A 17,954-nucleotide genomic window follows, 5' to 3' on the forward strand; every position below is an offset into this window, starting at 1 on the left:
ATTTAAGTTGACAAGGGAAAGCATGCGGTATGCGAACATGTTTACCACTGGGATACGTCCCGCCCTCTACCTGTGGACAAGTGCATATAAAAGATCATTTGCTGCTAACAGAAATAGGCGTGCACTACAACAGCTTGCTCTGAATGTGCACGTAAAGCCCTATGACCTGACCTAATGGAAATAGGCGTGCACTACAACAGCTTGCTCTGAATGTGCACGTAAAGCCCTATGACCTGACCTAATGGAAATAGGCGTGCGCTACAACGGCTGGCTCTGAATGTGCACGTAAAGCCCTATGACCTGACCTAATGGAAATAGGCGTGCACTACAACAGCTTGCTCTGAATGTGCACGTAAAGCCCTATGACCTGACCTAATGGAAATAGGCGTGCACTACAACAGCTTGCTCTGAATGTGCACGTAAAGCCCTATGACCTGACCTAATGGAAATTGTTGCTGGTTTCCTCTAAGACTTCGTGTCAATAATTACCAAATGTTCAACATTTAATAGCCTATGATAATAGATCAATATGCTCTAGAGGTGTCGTTAATCAAAATAATTTTAACTGATGCTATATAGAAATAAACGGAGTGTGCAGTCGTGGTCTATAACCATATAAAAGAGAATTGGAACTAGCTAAGTTGTTAGCGACCTCCCGCGAAAAAAGGGGGCGAGACGTAGCCCAGTGGTAAAGCGTTCGCTTGATGCGCGGTCGATCTGGGATCGATCCCCGTCGGTGGGTCCATTGGGCTATGTCTCGCTCCAGCCAGTACACCACGACTGGTACATCAAAGGCCGTGATATGTGCTATCCTCTTTGTGGAATGGTGCATATAAAAGATCCCTTGCTACTAATCAAAAAGAGTAGTCCATGAAGTGGCGACAGCGGGTTTCCTCTCTCAATATCTCTGTCCTCCTTAACCATATGTCTGACGCCATATAACCGTAAAAATAAAATGTGCTGAGTGCATCGTTAAATAAAACATGTCCTTCCTTTTCCCTTCCTTCTTACGGTCAGAGTACTCCGGCTAGCACTAAAGATGACCTTGGTGCTAAGAAAAAAAGTAAAGTGTGTTTTATTTAACGACGCCACTAGAGCACATTGATTTTTTTATCTTATCATCGGCTATTGGACGTCAAACATATGGTCATTCTGACACTGTTTTTTAGAGGAAACCCGCTGTCGCCACATAGGCTACTCTTTTACGACAGGCAGCAAGGGATCTTTTATTTGCGCTTCCCACAGGCAGGATAGCACAAACCATGGAATTTGTTGAACCAGTTATGGATCACTGGTCGGTGCACGTGGTTTACACCTACCCATTGAGCACTCACTCAGGGTTTGGAGTCGGTATCTGGATTAAAAATCCCATTCCTCGACTGGGATCCGAACCCAGTACCTACCAGTCTGTAGACCGATGGCCTAACCACGACGCCACCGAGGCCGGTTTTGGTGCTAAGATTGCTTCGTGGAACAGAGCCCTGGTTGTGTTCAATGACGCCAAACTGAATGCAATCATACTCTCAAACCTGTTCAGAGGTTAAAGTTAAAGTTTATTTTGTTTAATGACACCATTAGAGCATATTGATTTTTAATCAATTATTAATAAGATTATTAATCATCAAAAGAGGAAATCCGATACATTTTTCCATTAGTAGCAAGGGATATTTTATATGCACCATCCCACAGACAGGATACCACATACTACGGCCTTTTTATATAACAGTCGTGGTGCACTGCCAGGAACGAGAAATAACCCAAAAGACCTACCGAGGAGGATCGATGCTAGACCGATCACGTATCAAACGAGCGCCTTATCACTGGGTTACGTCCCGCCCCAGGTACACAGTGAGCGCTAGTCAAGTTGTTATCGAGCGCTTGCGGAAAAACATACAAACTGAACGCAATCATACGCTCACACCTGTTCAATGACATTTGATAAGCATACCACAGTGATAAACACCAATGTTACGCTCGCTGAACACGTTCTGCAATTAAATGACTGCTGCTTCTACGAAGGTCTCATTCCACAGTTTTTGCCGGGTGACACCGCAGGGCGTGCTTCTGTGGTCGAGTTGACACATTGTGGGGTTAATGAAAAATCAATTTTGTTGCAATAAATCTCATCTTATCTGTACCACCACATTATGAGGCTACCCCAAGGATCACTGAACACATTTTAGCACCAGCCTTCATCACATCCATGGGGCGGGACGTAGCCCAGTCGTAGAGCGTTCGCTTGATGCGCGGTCGGTCTAGGATCGATCCCCGTCGGTGAGCACATTAGCCTAATCCTCGTCCCAGTCAGTGCACCACGACTGGTATATCAAAGACCGTGGTTTGTGGGATAGTGCATATAAAAGATCCCTTGCTACTAATGGAACAATATAGCGGGTTTTCTCTCTTAAGACTATATGTTAAAATTACCAAATGTTTGACATCCAATAGCCGATGATTAACAAATCTCTAGTGATGTCGTTAAGGAAAACAATTCGTTTTTTCATCACATCCATCTTCAACAATTACCCCCTACTGTCTCCCACCCCCAGTTGACATAGGTGCGATGCCCACCCCCCCCCCAACCTACTCGAACACATATGCGATAGTAGGCACTAGATATCATAAAACGTCCCTCCCCCCCCCCCTCCCCACCACCATTTTTTAGTTGATGTGACGGAAAACAATGCATGGAATGATGGCGAATTTAGTAAAATTATAAACAGTCACTCCTCTTCCCAGTGGTAAAGCGCTCACCTGATGCGCGGTCGCGCTAGGATCGACCCCCGTCGGTAGGCCTATTAGGCTATTTCTCGTTCCAGCTAGTATACCACGAGTGGTATATCAAAGGCCGTGGTATGTGTCATCATTTCTGTGGGATGGTGTATATAAAAGATACTTTGCTACTAATGGAAAAAATATAGCAAGTTTACTCTCTGAGACTATAAAACTGGCCTCGGTGGCGTCGTGCTTAGGCCATCGGTCTACAGGCTGGTAGGTACAGGGTTCGGATCCCAGTCGAGGCATTGGATTTTTAATCCAAATACCGACTCCAAACCCTGAGTGAGTGATCCGCAAGGCTCAATGGGTAGGTGTAAACCACGTGCACCGATCAGTGATCCATAACTGGTTCAACAAAGGCCAAGGTTTGTGCTATCCTGCCTATGGGAAGCGCAAATAAAAGATCCCTTGCTGCCTGTCGTAAAAGAGTAGCCTATGTGGCGACAGCGGGTTTCCTCTAAAAAACAGTGTCAGAATGACCATATGTTTGACGTCCAATAGCCGATGATAAGATAAAAAAAATCAATGTGCTCTAGTGGCGTCGTTAATAAAACAAACTTTACTTTACTTTACTCTAAGACTATATGTCAGAATTACCCAATACTTGACATCGAATAGCCGATGATTAATAAAATCAATGTGCTTTAATGGTGTCGTTAAACGAAACAGACTTTACTTTACTTTACTCTAAGACTATATGTCAGAATTACCCAATACTTGACATCGAATAGCCGATGATTAATAAATCAATGTGCTTTAATGGTGTCGTTAAACGAAACAGACTTTAACTGTAACTTTCGACTTCTTTACATCACCCTTTTAAATTTAGTTTGATATGCACGGGCCTACTTCACAAATCTCCTTTAAAGCGACAGACCCTAGTTTTTAAACACTATGACGTATTTTTCACTATTAAAGCCGTTTTTGATCATTTAAATTAGAAGTATTTATATGTTATTATTTAGAATATTAATTTTCGTACACTTAAAGTGGTTCTGGTCATCCAGGTTTTTGTAAAAACCCAAAATTCATTTTCCATAATTCTAAAAACGCACGTTCGTCTGAGAAGTAATGGTTATCGAGACAAGCTCTAGTTATTTTAAGACAATATTTCCCTGTTTAAACATCACATATTTTAGCTTATCTCTGTTAAAACCGTATCCAAATGTTTTGCAGGTTTGTAGATTAACTAAAATTAGTGTTAATTTTCACGGGTTGAAACTAGGGTATGTCCCTTTAAGCTACATTGCTTGATTCTTGCAAGTCTTTTTGCATTGCACTGCAAGATCGCAAGGTTGCGATTGTTTAGTGAATTACGCCGCTGTTTCCTTTCTTAAAACCAATATATAGTGTATACATGTAAACACTTAGGAGCTTCGCAAACTTGGCGTGTGCGTGTGTTTAATTATTTCTAAAATGCACATCTCAAGTCTCTTTTTTTTGTGTTCTGTTCTGTTCAGTTATATTCAGTTCCGTTCAGTTCTGTTCAGCTCTGTTCTGTTCTGTTTTGTACTGTTCTGACTCGATGTGACGGCACGTCGTAAATACACATGGCAGCGGTGACTAGATAGGCGATGGTATGCAGATACAATGATTGTTAGAAGATATGACGGCGGTTAGTACAGATGACTATGGCAAGCAGACATAGGGGACGGTAAATGCAAAGGGCGGTGGTAAATAAATATACATGATCGCCATCGGACATAAGGCTGGTAGGTACAGGGTTCGCAGCCCGGTACTGGCTCCCACCCAGAGCGAGTTTTAATGACTCAGTGGGTAGCTGTAAGGCCACTACACTCTCTTCTCTCTCACTAACCACTAACAACTAACCCACTGTCCTGGACAGACAGCCCAGATAGCTAAGGTATGTGTCCAGGACAGCGTGCTTGAAACTTAATTGGATATAAGCACGAAAATAAGTTGAAATTAAATATGTGACTTCGTGAGTATTTGTGTCGGTGTATAGCTGATTGGACTTTCCTGAATGAAATATGATGGCTATGAGTAGCTATGACACATCGTCATAAGCAATAATACATCACCATTATCATCATTTCCATCATCATCATCATCATCATCATCATCATCATCGTCGTCGTCATCATCATCATCATCATCATCATCAGTAAGGACAACTGTAGCTTACCCATCATCATTTCCATCATCATCATCGTCATCATCATCATCATCAGTAAGGACAACTGTAGCTTACCCATCATCATTTCCATCATCATCATCGTCATCATCATCATCATCAGTAAGGACAACTGTAGCTTACCCATCATCATTTTCATCATCATCATTTTTATCATTAATAATACGTCATCATCAACAGCAGCAATACATCATCACCACCATCATCATCATTTTCATCATTAATAACACTTCATCTTTATCATCGCCATCATCATCAATAATACGCCATCATCATTATCAGCAGCAGCAATACATCACCATCATCATCATCATCATTTTCATCATCAATAGTACATCATCATTATCAGGAGTAGCAACAAAATCAGCTGCCTTCCTCTTTCTCATCATTATCATTTGTCGTCGTTATCAACATCATCAGCATCATTATCAACATGAGCATCATTAATAACAAAATGCTCGGCGTCCCAGGGCTAGCGAACTCTGTATGCACTGGCCGCCAATGGCCCCAGTATATATATATTGGCTTCGTAAATACAATACGATCACAATCCTACACGGAAAGACAACAAGATACGATCTGCTCTCATCGGCGTATCAACCCGACGCGCTTTCCGAAAACGAGAAAAACGTTACGGAAACGAAACTATCGCCCGCTCCCGCCGTCGAATTGGACTGTTTGGGGTTTTGAGAAACGAGTTACAAGCCAAAAGTCATGTTTACTAAGTTAATAGCGCGGCTTGCTTCCACACCAAACTAACTGGCGCTCGTTTATCTCCGCCACAACCGTAGTGCTAGTCGTCGGCCACTTTCAAAGCGTAGCCTCGTAATGAATCGATTTCTAACAGCGCCCCCTGCATGTAGCGGGGAAAAAAAATCATTACTCTTTTATTGAGAGCTAGCGAACAGAAGGCAGTGGAAAACGAAGGCAGTATTCGAATGTGCGTCGTACTCTGGTAGTTGGGAAATAGTCGCTTTGCCAAAGGTAAGCAGTTTTTGTTTTTGGTACTTTTTAAAAAAGAAATTTTGTGTTTTGCGCTTGTGTGTGTGTGTGTGTGTGTTTGTTTGTTTGTTTGTTACAGATTTGGTTGCGGTTTGTATAGCTAGAAAAAGGAGTTTTAAATTTCTTATGAAACAGGACTTATTTTATTAAGTTTAAATGTTTTATTATTAAAGAAACATATGGTTAGATTTATTTAATTTATTTTGTTTATTTAAAAAGTGTTTTGAAAATGTTTTATTATTTAGAAGAAAAAAAAAATAGATTAAACAGAAATAATGTAACAACAATAATAATTTCTCTTTAATAATAGAAAAATATTTATATTATCTAGTAAAACAAAAAATTAAAATCATAAAAATAGTTTGAAAAAATAAAACGAAAATAAAACCGAAAAAAAACACCAAAAAAAACAACAACCCCGAAAACAAAATGAAAACCCCCCCAAAAATTAAACAAGACCAAATAAACAACGCCCCGCATCAGATTTGAATTAAAGCACAGGGCAGGGGAGAACCTAGAGTGGGTGTAGGCCCCTCGAACCCGTACTAAAAGTGTTTTTCTTAGCTCCTAGATTCTCGTTTTGTGCACCCGGAGAAAAGTTGATCATTGAGTCCTGATCGCTGATACTGTGCTTCTAGCTAGTTTAGATTACATACTGGGTGGACTAAACGGCAAGAAGAATCAATCAATCAATCAGTCAATCAATCAAAGAAAGAAAGAAAGAAAGAAATGTTTTATTTAACGACGCACTCAACACATTTTATTTACGGTTATATGGCGGCAGACATAAGGTTAAGGACCACACAGATTTGGAGAGGAAACCCGCTGTCGCCACTTCATGGGCTACTGTTTCCGATTATCAGCAAGGGATCTTTTATTTGCGCTTCCCACAGGCAGGATAGCACAAACCATGACCTTTGTTGAACCAGTTATGGATCACTGGTCGGTGCAAGTGGTTTACATCTACCCATTGAGCCTTGCGGATCACTCACTCAGGGTTTGGAATCGGTATCTGGATTAAAAATCCCATGCCTCGACTGGGATACGAACCCAATACCTACCAGCATGTTGACCGATGGCCTAACCACGACGCTACCGAGGCCGGTCAATTAATCAATGAACGAACGGACGGACGGACGGACGGACGGGTGGATGGATGGATGGATCGATGAATTAATGAATGAATAAAGGAATGAAGGAAGAAATGAATGGATGAATAAATCAATGGATGGATGAATGAACGGAACGAACGAACGAATGAATAAATGAAAGTTAAAATTACGTTTTGTTTAACAACATCACTAGAGCACAAAGATTAATTAAGTGGATGTCAAACATTTGGTAATTCCGACACATCGTCTTTAAGAAGAAATCAGCTACATTTTTGTTCCATTGGCAGCAAGGGATCTGTTATATGCACCATCTCACAGACATGCTAGCACATACCACGGTCTTTGATATACCAGTCGTGAAGCACTCTAATGACTCCAGTGAGGCGGTTCAATTCTATGACCAAAGCATGGCAGTCCAGCGCTCTTCTGAGCCGCAGCACAAACCTTCCACACAAAAATACAAAAAAAGGCATATATTCTGTGTTCTTAATATGTTAGCAATTTGTTAACAGGTTACTACTGTCTTAAGGATCGAATTCACAAAACGTGTAAGCTCGGCGAACCGCTCTGTATATTTATTATCAGTTATTATTTGTTTAGTTTAACAACACCACTAGAGCACATTGATTAATTAATCATCGACTATTGGATGTCAAACATTGGTATTTCTGATACGTAGTCATCAGATGAAACCCGCAACATTTCTCCTAATGCAGAACGGGATCTTTTATATGCACTTTCCCGCAGGTAGGGAAGCACATTCCATAGCCTTTGACCAGTTGTGGTGCACTGGTTGGAAGTAGGAAAAAATAATCACTATTATCAAAGATAACAATACAAAATATTATGTGGGGTTTATTGGCTGAATTGGCCACGGCTTAATTTAAGGTTACTACCCTAAAATAGGGCAATTGGGCAACCCAAATATAAATAATAGGATACACAGATAGATATAGATGCGAATGAAATAATACATTGAAAATTGCAAATATGTGAAAAATTTAGTTTGTTGAAATGTAGCAACAGTGCACTGTCGCAAATATACAAATAAATGAACAATGAAAATATAGCATTATCCAAGTGAAATAAAAGTTCGCAACTTTCAGTATTGTCTAGATTTACTCATGCGATTGATCACTCATCCAGCCGTGACGATTTCGTTTTGAACAGTCGTTATGCAGCACACTAGAATATTCAATCTGAAATTATAAAAAAACACGCCAGCAGCAAAACACAAGGGCGGGTCCAAGGGAGGGGACCAGGGGGACCTGTCCCTCCCCCTAAAAATTTTAAAATGCCCCTTTTTTTAAGAATTTATTTACAATTTTCACTGAAGTGCCCTTTTCAGGGAGTTGCTCCATGCGCCCTTCTGCCCTTGGTCCCCTCCCTAAAATGTTTACTGGGTCCGCCCTTAAAACAGCTAACAATTCAAACATGAAGGGTTTAATTTGTTTGTAATCATAAATACTCGACCAACACACATGATTTGAGTCTGTGTCTGGCGAGTTTGGTATCAGTCGAAAATGAAATGCGCTGACTATTATGTGACCAAATACAGCGCGTCTGTGCTGGCGCGAACTACAGATCTGGCAACAGATGACATTTAGAATATGCGTTATATTTTAAGGCCTAAAACATACTGGGTCTGAGTCTGGCGATTAGGGTACCAGTCGAAAATGAAACGCACTGAATAGAATGTGACAAAACACACTGTGTCTGTGCTGGCGCGAACTATAGATATGGCAACAGACGCCACGGAACATGCGCTATATGTTCACACTGCCAGACTGTCAGCTGCACAATGTTCGAACCTTACTCATTCATTTTTCTCAACAAACAACCGGAAAGGTATGTATTAATCAATGTGGATTGCTCATACTTATTGTTGATGTTTATAGAAGTAAATTTATCTAAAGATATGAACACATTAATATATATTGAAAACACGTAACAGTTACAGACCCAGACGTCAAAATACACCAGACTCTTTGCCATACTCTCCAAACCCAGCCCCAGGCCCCATATTCTCGAAGCAATCTTACTGCTACGAAATCGTAAAAAAAACATCGTAGGCTATGACGTCACTACAGCACACGCCATAGTGATGTCATAGTTTACAATGATTTTACGATTTCGTAGCGCAAAGATAGCTTCGAAAATATGGGCCCTGCTTCAGTGTGTTTTGGGGTCGTAAAATTTTAGATAACTAGCTTACGTTATACCTCAATATGACATCACTATAACAATGTGATGTAACGTCAGAAATGACAATAATAATTGACAACACACAAACCCTAATACATTTCTTATTTCAAGCCTCTGAATATAAATCTATTGCAACAATTAAGAGAGTCAATAAAACAGTTTAATTTGCAGATATTTATATTGTTTTTACTTTGATAATTGGTTTAATAGAAAGATTAAATCTTAACAATTTACGGTAATCACCGGTCTTTTAGCCAGGTGCACGAATGTCATATTTCGTCCGCGTTTAAGACCCACACTCATAAAAAAAAATATACGTGGAAGGATGTGTGTGCGTGCCAACCCACACTATGGGTTGTGTGTGTGCCAAACCACACTATTGGGGGTGCCAACCCACACTATGGGGGTGCCAACCCACACTATGGGGGTGCCAACCAACAATATGTATGTATGTATGGATGGATGGATGGATGGATGGATTGATGTATGTAAGATTTTATAAGATTTAACACAGTAAAAAAAAGGGTTGATTGGGGGGGGGGGCATGACCCCCGTACCTCCTTCGCTTCGCCACTGTGTGTGTGGTGTGTGTATGTGTGTATGTGTGTGTGCGTGCGTGTGTGGTGTGTGTATGTAGGTGTGTGCGCGCGTGTGTGTGTAGGTGTGTATGTGTTTGTATAAAAATACATATAAATCTGTCTTAATCGGCCACAAAAAGTGGCCTTTTAAAAGACTTTGTTTTGTTTAACGACACCACTAGGGCACATCGATTAATTAATCATCGGCTATTGGATACCAAACATTTGTTAATTCTGACTCGTAGTCATCAGAGGAAACTCGCTACATTTGTTAATTCTGACTCCTAGTCATCAGAGGAAACCCGCTACATTTGTTAATTCTGACTCGTAGTCATCAGAGGAAACCCGCTACATTTGTTAATTCTGACTCCTAGTCATCCGAGGAAACCCGCTACATTTGTTAATTCTGACTCCTAGTCATCAGAGGAAACCCGCTACATTTTCTTCTATTAGCAATAAGGGATCTTTTATATGCATTTCTACACAGACAGGAAAGTACATACCACGGCCTTTGTCCAGTTGTGGTGCACTGGTTGGAAGAAGAGAAAAAACGCAATCAATTGAATGGATCCACCGATGTGGTCGGCCCTGCGATGCAAGCACCTATCTGGGAACTATTAATCTAACCATTTGGAATTCATTCTCGCACCAGAGTTGTTTTCTCTTGTCATAGTAGATTAATCTAGAAACGTCATGTTTGGTCGTCAGTCAGATTCATTTCGCAATCACAATTTCATAACTGATACACTGTAGAGATGTCACATTAAATGGGTAATAGTATAAATGATACACTGTAGAGATGTCACACTGAGTGGGTAACAGTACAACTGACACACAGTAGAGATGTCAGACTCAATGGGTAATAGTATAACTGACACACAGTAGAGATGTCAGACGGAATGGGTAATAGTATAACTCACACACAGTAGAGATGTCACACTCAGTGGGTAATAGTGCAACTGACACACAGTAGAGATGTCAGACTCAGTGGGTAATAGTATAACTGACACACAGTAGAGATGTCACACTCAATGGGTAATAGTATAACTGATACACAGTAGAGATGTCAGACGGAATGGGTAATAGTATAACTGATACACAGTAGAGATGTCACACTCAATGGGTAATAGTATAACTGATACACAGTAGAGATGTCAGACTCAGTGGGTTAATAGTATAACTGATACACAGTAGAGATGTCACACTCAATGGGTAATAGTATAACTGATACACAGTAGAGATGTCACACTCAATGGGTAATAGTATAACTGAAACACAGTAGAGATGTCAGACTCAGTGAGTAATAGTATAACTGATACACAGTAGAGATGTCACACTCAATGGGTAATAGTATAACTGAAACACAGTAGAGATGTCACACTCAGTGGGTAACAGTACAACTGACACACAGTAGAGATGTCAGACTCAATGGGTAATAGTATAACTGACACACAGTAGAGATGTCAGACGGAATGGGTAATAGTATAACTCACACACAGTAGAGATGTCACACTCAGTGGGTAATAGTGCAACTGACACACAGTAGAGATGTCAGACTCAGTGGGTAATAGTATAACTGACACACAGTAGAGATGTCAGACTCAATGGGTAATAGTATAACTGAGATGTCACACCCAGTGGGTAATAGTATAACTGATACACAGTAGAGATGTCACACCCAGTGGGTAATAGTATAACTGATACACAGTAGAGATGTAACACGCAATGGGTAACAGTCTAACTGACACACAGTAGAGATGTCAGACGGAATGGGTAATAGTATAACTGACACACAGTAGAGATGTCACACTCAATGGGTAATAGTATAACTGATACACGGTAGAGATGTCGCACTCAATGGGTAATAGTATAACTGATACACAGTAGAGATGTCGCACTCAATGGGTAGTAGTATAACTGATACACAGTAGAGAAGTCACACTCAATGGGTAATAGTGCAACTGACACACAGTAGAGATGTCACACTCAATGGGTAATGGTATAACTGATACACAGTAGAGATGTAACACTCAATGGGTAATAGTGCAACTGACACACAGTAGAGATGTCAGATTCAGTGGGTAATAGTATAACTGACACACAGTAGAGATGTCAGACTCAATGGGTAATAGTATAACTGAGATGTCACACTCAATGGGTAATAGTATAACTGATACACAGTAGAGATGTCACACTCAATGGGTAATAGTATAACTGATACACAGTAGAGATGTCAGACGGAATGGGTAATAGTATAACTGATACACAGTAGAGATGTCACACTCAATGGGTACTAGTATAACTGATACACAGTAGAGATGTCACACTCAATGGGTAATAGTATAACTGATACACAGTAGAGATGTCAGACGGAATGGGTAATAGTATAACTGATACACAGTAGAGATGTCACACTCAATGGGTAATAGTATAACTGATACACAGTAGAGATGTCAGACTCAGTGGGTTAATAGTATAACTGATACACAGTAGAGATGTCACACTCAATGGGTAATAGTATAACTGATACACAGTAGAGATGTCACACTCAATGGGTAATAGTATAACTGAAACACAGTAGAGATGTCAGACTCAGTGAGTAATAGTATAACTGATACACAGTAGAGATGTCACACTCAATGGGTAATAGTATAACTGATACACAGTAGAGATGTCACACTCAGTGGGTAATAGTATAACTGATACACAGTAGAGATGTCACACTCAGTGGGTAATAGTATAACTGATGCACAGTAGAGATGTCAGACTCAATGGGTAATAGTATAACTGACACACAGTAGAGATGTCACACTCAGTGGGTAATGATATAACTGATACACAGTAGAGATGTCAGACTCAATGGGTAATAGTATAACTGACACACAGTAGAGATGTCACACTCAGTGGGTAATAGTATAACTGATACACAGTAGAGATGTCAGACTCAATGGGTAATAGTATAACTGACACACAGTAGAGATGTCACACTCAGTGGGTAATGGTATAACTGATACACAGTAGAGATGTCAGACTCAATGGGTAATAGTATAACTGACACACAGTAGAGATGTCACACTCAGTGGGTAATAGTATAACTGACACACAGTAGCCATTATTCATTTCAATTTATTTCCGTGCTTATATCCAATTAAGGTTCAAGCACGCTGTCCTGGGCACATACTTTAGCTATCTGGGCTATATGTCCAGGACAGAGGGTTAGTGGTTAGTGAGAGACAAATGGATGTAGCGGTCTTACATCTACCCACTGTGTGTCCTTTAAACTATCTCTGGGTGGGAGCCGGTACCAGGCTGCGAACCCCGTATTTACCAGCCTTATGTCCGATGGATTAACCTAGACACCACCGAGGCCGGTACTGTACACTAACTTGACCTTGCTACTCGTCCTTTTGCTATATAACAATAGCACGTTAATCTATTTCTAGTCTAAGTAGTTTAATCACAGGATATGTGTTTTGAGATGGTAAATCTCCGCTTTTATTGATCCCAGGCCTGCTTTACATTCGTCGCCTAATGTGTTTAAAATCTCGACATAAAGAAGTATTGTATATTACAACTAATGACCAGAAAAATAAAATAGATTGTCTCCCCTAGCAACTAGGTCTTTAGTTTTGAAACACTGTTTCCTGAAGAAGAAAAAATAGTAGTATTAGTTCTCCGAGTCGGTGGTGCGGTTAACGTTGCGTGTTTTCAAATGTTATCTTAATTGTTGCAAAGATACCTGGTTCGAATCCTCTTCATGATACATTTTGTATATAATCTGTAGAACAGTTACACGAATACCATAAACGTAAGGACTTACTATATTCTTATTGCCTCTGTGCAATTCATTTCAATTTATTTTCGTGCATATATCCAATTAAGGTTCAAGTACGCTGCCCTGGACACACACGTCAGCTATCTGGGCTGTCTGTCCAGGACAGTGGGTTATTGTTAGTTGTTATTGTGGTTAGTGAGAGAGAAGGGTGTAGTGGTCTTACACCTACTCACTGAGTCGTTAAAACTTAACCACAACGCCACCAAGGCTGTCTGTCCAGTACAATGGGTTAGTTGTTAGTGGTTAGTGAGAGAGAAGGGTGTAATGGTCTTACACCTACTCACTGAGTCGTTAAAACTTAACCACAACGCCACCAAGGCTGTCTGTCCAGTACAATGGGTTAGTTGTTAGTGATTAGTGAGAGAGAAGAGGGTGTAATGGTCTTACACCTACCCATTGAGTTGTTAAAACTTAACCACTATGCCACCAAGGCTGTCTGTCCAGTACAATGGGTTAGTTGTTAGTGGTTAGTGAGAGAGAAGGGTGTAATGGTCTTACACCTACTCACTGAGTCGTTAAAACTTAACCACAACGCCACCAAGGCTGTCTGTCCAGTACAATGGGTTAGTTGTTAGTGATTAGTGAGAGAGAAGAGGGTGTAATGGTCTTACACCTACCCATTGAGTTGTTAAAACTTAACCACTATGCCACCAAGGCTGTCTGTCCAGTACAATGGGTTAGTTGTTAGTGATTAGTGAGAGAGAAGGGTGTAATGGTCTTACACCTACCCATTGAGTTGTTAAAACTTAACCACTATGCCACCAAGGCTGTCTGTCCAGTACAATGGGTTAGTTGTTAGTGATTAGTGAGAGAGAAGGGTGTAATGGTCTTACACCTACCCATTGAGTTGTTAAAACTTAACCACAACGCCACCAAGGCTGTCTGTCCAGTACAATGGGTTAGTTGTTAGTGATTAGTGAGAGAGAAGGGTGTAATGGTCTTACACCTACCCATTGAGTTGTTAAAACTTAACCACTACGCCACCAAGGCTGTCTGTCCAGTACAATGGGTTAGTTGTTAGTGATTAGTGAGAGAGAAGGGTGTAATGGTCTTACACCTACCCATTGAGTTGTTAAAATTTAACCACAACGCCACCAAGGCTGTCTGTCCAGTACAATGGGCTAGTTGTTAGTGGTTAGTGAGAGAGAAGGGTGTAATGGTCTTACACCTACTCATTGAGTCGTTAAAACTTAACCACTACGCAACCAAGGCTGTCTGTCCAGGACAGTGGGTTAGTTGTTAGTTGTTAGTGGTTAGTGAGAGAGAAGAGGGTGTAGTGGTCTTACACCTACTCACTGAGTTGTTAAATCTCGCTCTGGGCAGGAGTCGGGTACCGGGAAGCGAACCCAGTACCTACCGGCCTTACGTTTGATGGCTTAAACACGACGCCACCGAGGCCAGTGTCTCTATTCAAGGGGGGGTGGGGTGTCATGCTAAATTACCTTGTTGTTAGATCATCTTCTAATGTAAACCTGCACAGCTTTTATGCACCTCACTTAGAAATGAGAAATCTTTCTCCTTTCTTGTTCTAAAAATGTAGCAGGTTTCCTCTCTAAGACTGCATGTCAGAATTATCTTGTACTTTCAATGCATATTTGTATCTCATCCACCAACATACACATACGCCCACCCACAGGCCCACGGACCGAATGCGCCCGATTCGATATATCAGATATACCAGTCGCAGAGCATTCCATATGTGATATCAGTCGTAGATCTAGAACATTGTTAGAATTGAAGAAAGAATCCCAGTGGGATGGTTGATGGGTATTAATCCCACGATCTATAGATTGCCAGACAGATAATTGAACTGTGAAACAAACCTCAATTCCCAGTCCTCGTCATAATCTGTTTTGTAGTTTTCACTGAACTGTTGTTTTTATTTCTGAAGCACGGCCGTCCTCCCTCCCTCCCTACCCCCCTCTCTCTCGTTTTTTCCTCCCTCCTCTCCTCTCTCTCTCTCTCTCTCTCTCTCTCTCTCTCTCTCTCTCTCTCTCTCTCTCTCTCTCTCTCTCTCTCTCTCTCTCTCTGTCTCTTCCTCCTTTCTTTCTCTATATCACTGTCTCTCTCTCTCTCTCTCTCTCTCTCTCTCTCTCTCTCTCTCTCTCTCTCTCTCTCTCTCTCTCTCTCTCTCTCTCTCTCTCTCTCTCTCTCTCTCTCTCTCTCTCTCTCTCTCTTCCGTCTCTGTCTCTATTGCTGTTGCTCTGGCTCTGTCTGTCTCTCTTTCTCTTTCTGTCGCTCTCTTTCGTTATTTCTTTTCTCTCTCCCTCCCCTCCTCTCTCCCCCTCCTCTCTTCTTCCCCCTCTCTCCTCTCTCTCTCTCTCTCTCTCTCTCTCTCTCTCTCTCTTCTCTCTCTCTCTCTCTCTCTCTCTCTCTCTCTCTCTCTCTCTCTCTCTCTCTCTCTCTCTCTCTTTCTTTCTCTATCTCTCTCTCTCTTGTTCTCTCGACCAACTGTCAAAATAATCATACTCGTACAATCACAGTTTAAAATGTGCCGAGGTGTCGTTAAACGAATATTCCGTTTCTGTCAGTTTCTCAGGCTCGTGTGCAGAGGCTCTCTCTCTTTCCCCACCTCCTTCCTCTCTCTTCTTTTTTCTCTCTCTTAATGTGTCTTTCTTCTGTCTCTGTCTCTATCGCTGTTGCTCTGTCTCTCTTCTCTCTGTATGTGTCTCTCACTATGACTCTCTGTCTCGCCTTCTGTCGGCCAAGTGTCAAAGTAGCAACGCCAACCACCAAATAGCCGTAGTTACAAATATGTCCTGGTGTGCCTTTAAACAAATGTTATTTTGCTTTTCTTTATTTTAATTTATTTTTCATCTCAGCACATTGTTTTATTTTATTTTATTATGATGTTCAAAACTGTTAGCATGAATATTTTTAAAGGCACCTCAGCACATTGGTATACTGTGGCAGTTAGTACGGAGCCGTACATGTGTACCGACATGTTGTTCTTCACTAGTTCCGGGTCCAATGCCGTGATAATTTAACAAGTTAAAACGTACTGCTTTTTACTAATGAAATACGGTAATTATTAAATTGATTTGGAATGTACTAAATTATTCTTAATTTCCTCAGCCAGAAGGAAAATCGTGATTTCAATTCTTTATTCCGATGACTATACGGTAATGAAAACAGAATACAGATTAACATGACACAATTAGGTTTGGAGTGTCGTAAAATAAGCAGGGCTCGAAATTAACAGAGCGCAGTACTTTCTGATAAGTAATTTCACGTACAGATTTTGCTTTTCGTTTTATTTTTTACAGTAAGACAGATATATCCTGAATTCTTCAGTTTCAGTGACAATATTATAAATTTTGCTCCTTTTTTTTTTATCTACGTCTGTCTCACGTCTTGCTGCTGAAAAACGTTACCGGCATCGGTGATGCCGTGGTTAAACCATCGGACATAAGGATGGTAAGTCCTGGGTTCACATCCCGGTACCGGCTCCTACCTAGAGAAAGAGTTTAAAGGGACAGACCCTAGTTTCAACCCGTGAAAATTAACACTAAGTTTAGTTAATCTACAAACCTGTAACACGTTTGAATAAAGTTACAATTGAGTGAAACATGAGTCTGTGACTTTGAAATGCTGAAATACCCTCTAAAATAGACTAAAACTCGATTCCATAATTGTTACCTCTCAGACACACATGCGTTTTTAAAAATACGAGAAATTCATTTTGTGATGTTAAAAACGACAGGATGACCAAAACCACTTCGAACGTATGAAAATGGATAATCTGAACAATAAAATCTAGGTAAAGTATGATTTCTGTTATCAAAAACGGCTCTAATAGTCAAAAATATGTCTTAGTCTTTAAAAACTAGGGTGTGTCCCTTTAACGACTCAGTGGGTAGGTGTAAGCCCAGTGCATCGATTTTTCTCTCACTTTTTTCCTCATTCCAACCAGTCAATTGATTTGTTTTTTCTCGTTCCAACCAGCGCACAACAACTGGTCAAAGGCCGTGGTATGTGCTTTCCTGTCTGTGGGGAAAGTGCATATAAAAGATCCCTTGCTGCATTAGGAAAATGTAGCGGGTTTCTTCTGTCGACTACCAGTCAGGATTATCAAATATTTGACATCCATTAGCCGATGATTAATTGATCAATGTACTCTAGTGGTGTTTTTAAACAAAACAAACTTCTTCTTCTTCTTCTTCTTCTTCTCTCGCTAACCACTAACTAGCCATCGGACTTAAGGCTGGTAGGTACTGGCTTCGCATCCCGGTTCCGGCTCCCCCCCCCCCCCCCCCCCCCCCCCCCCCCCAGAGCGTGTTGTAACAACT

General features: G+C 40.9%; 1 protein-coding gene across 1 annotated transcript in view; it reads left to right on the forward strand.

Moving 5' to 3' along the window:
* The first annotated feature begins 5,839 nt into the window (after positions 1-5,839).
* The window catches only part of LOC121390618 (growth hormone secretagogue receptor type 1-like), an 84,397-nt gene continuing 72,282 nt past the window's right edge, over positions 5,840-17,954 (forward strand). Inside the window, exon 1 of the mRNA XM_041522479.1 lies at positions 5,840-5,917. The gene's annotated coding sequence lies outside the window, so the exon portion shown is untranslated. The remainder of the gene's footprint in view (positions 5,918-17,954) is intronic.

The sequence above is a fragment of the Gigantopelta aegis genome, chromosome 15 (genome assembly GCF_016097555.1).
Source record: "Gigantopelta aegis isolate Gae_Host chromosome 15, Gae_host_genome, whole genome shotgun sequence".
NCBI classification, from domain to species: Eukaryota; Metazoa; Mollusca; class Gastropoda; order Neomphalida; family Peltospiridae; genus Gigantopelta; species Gigantopelta aegis.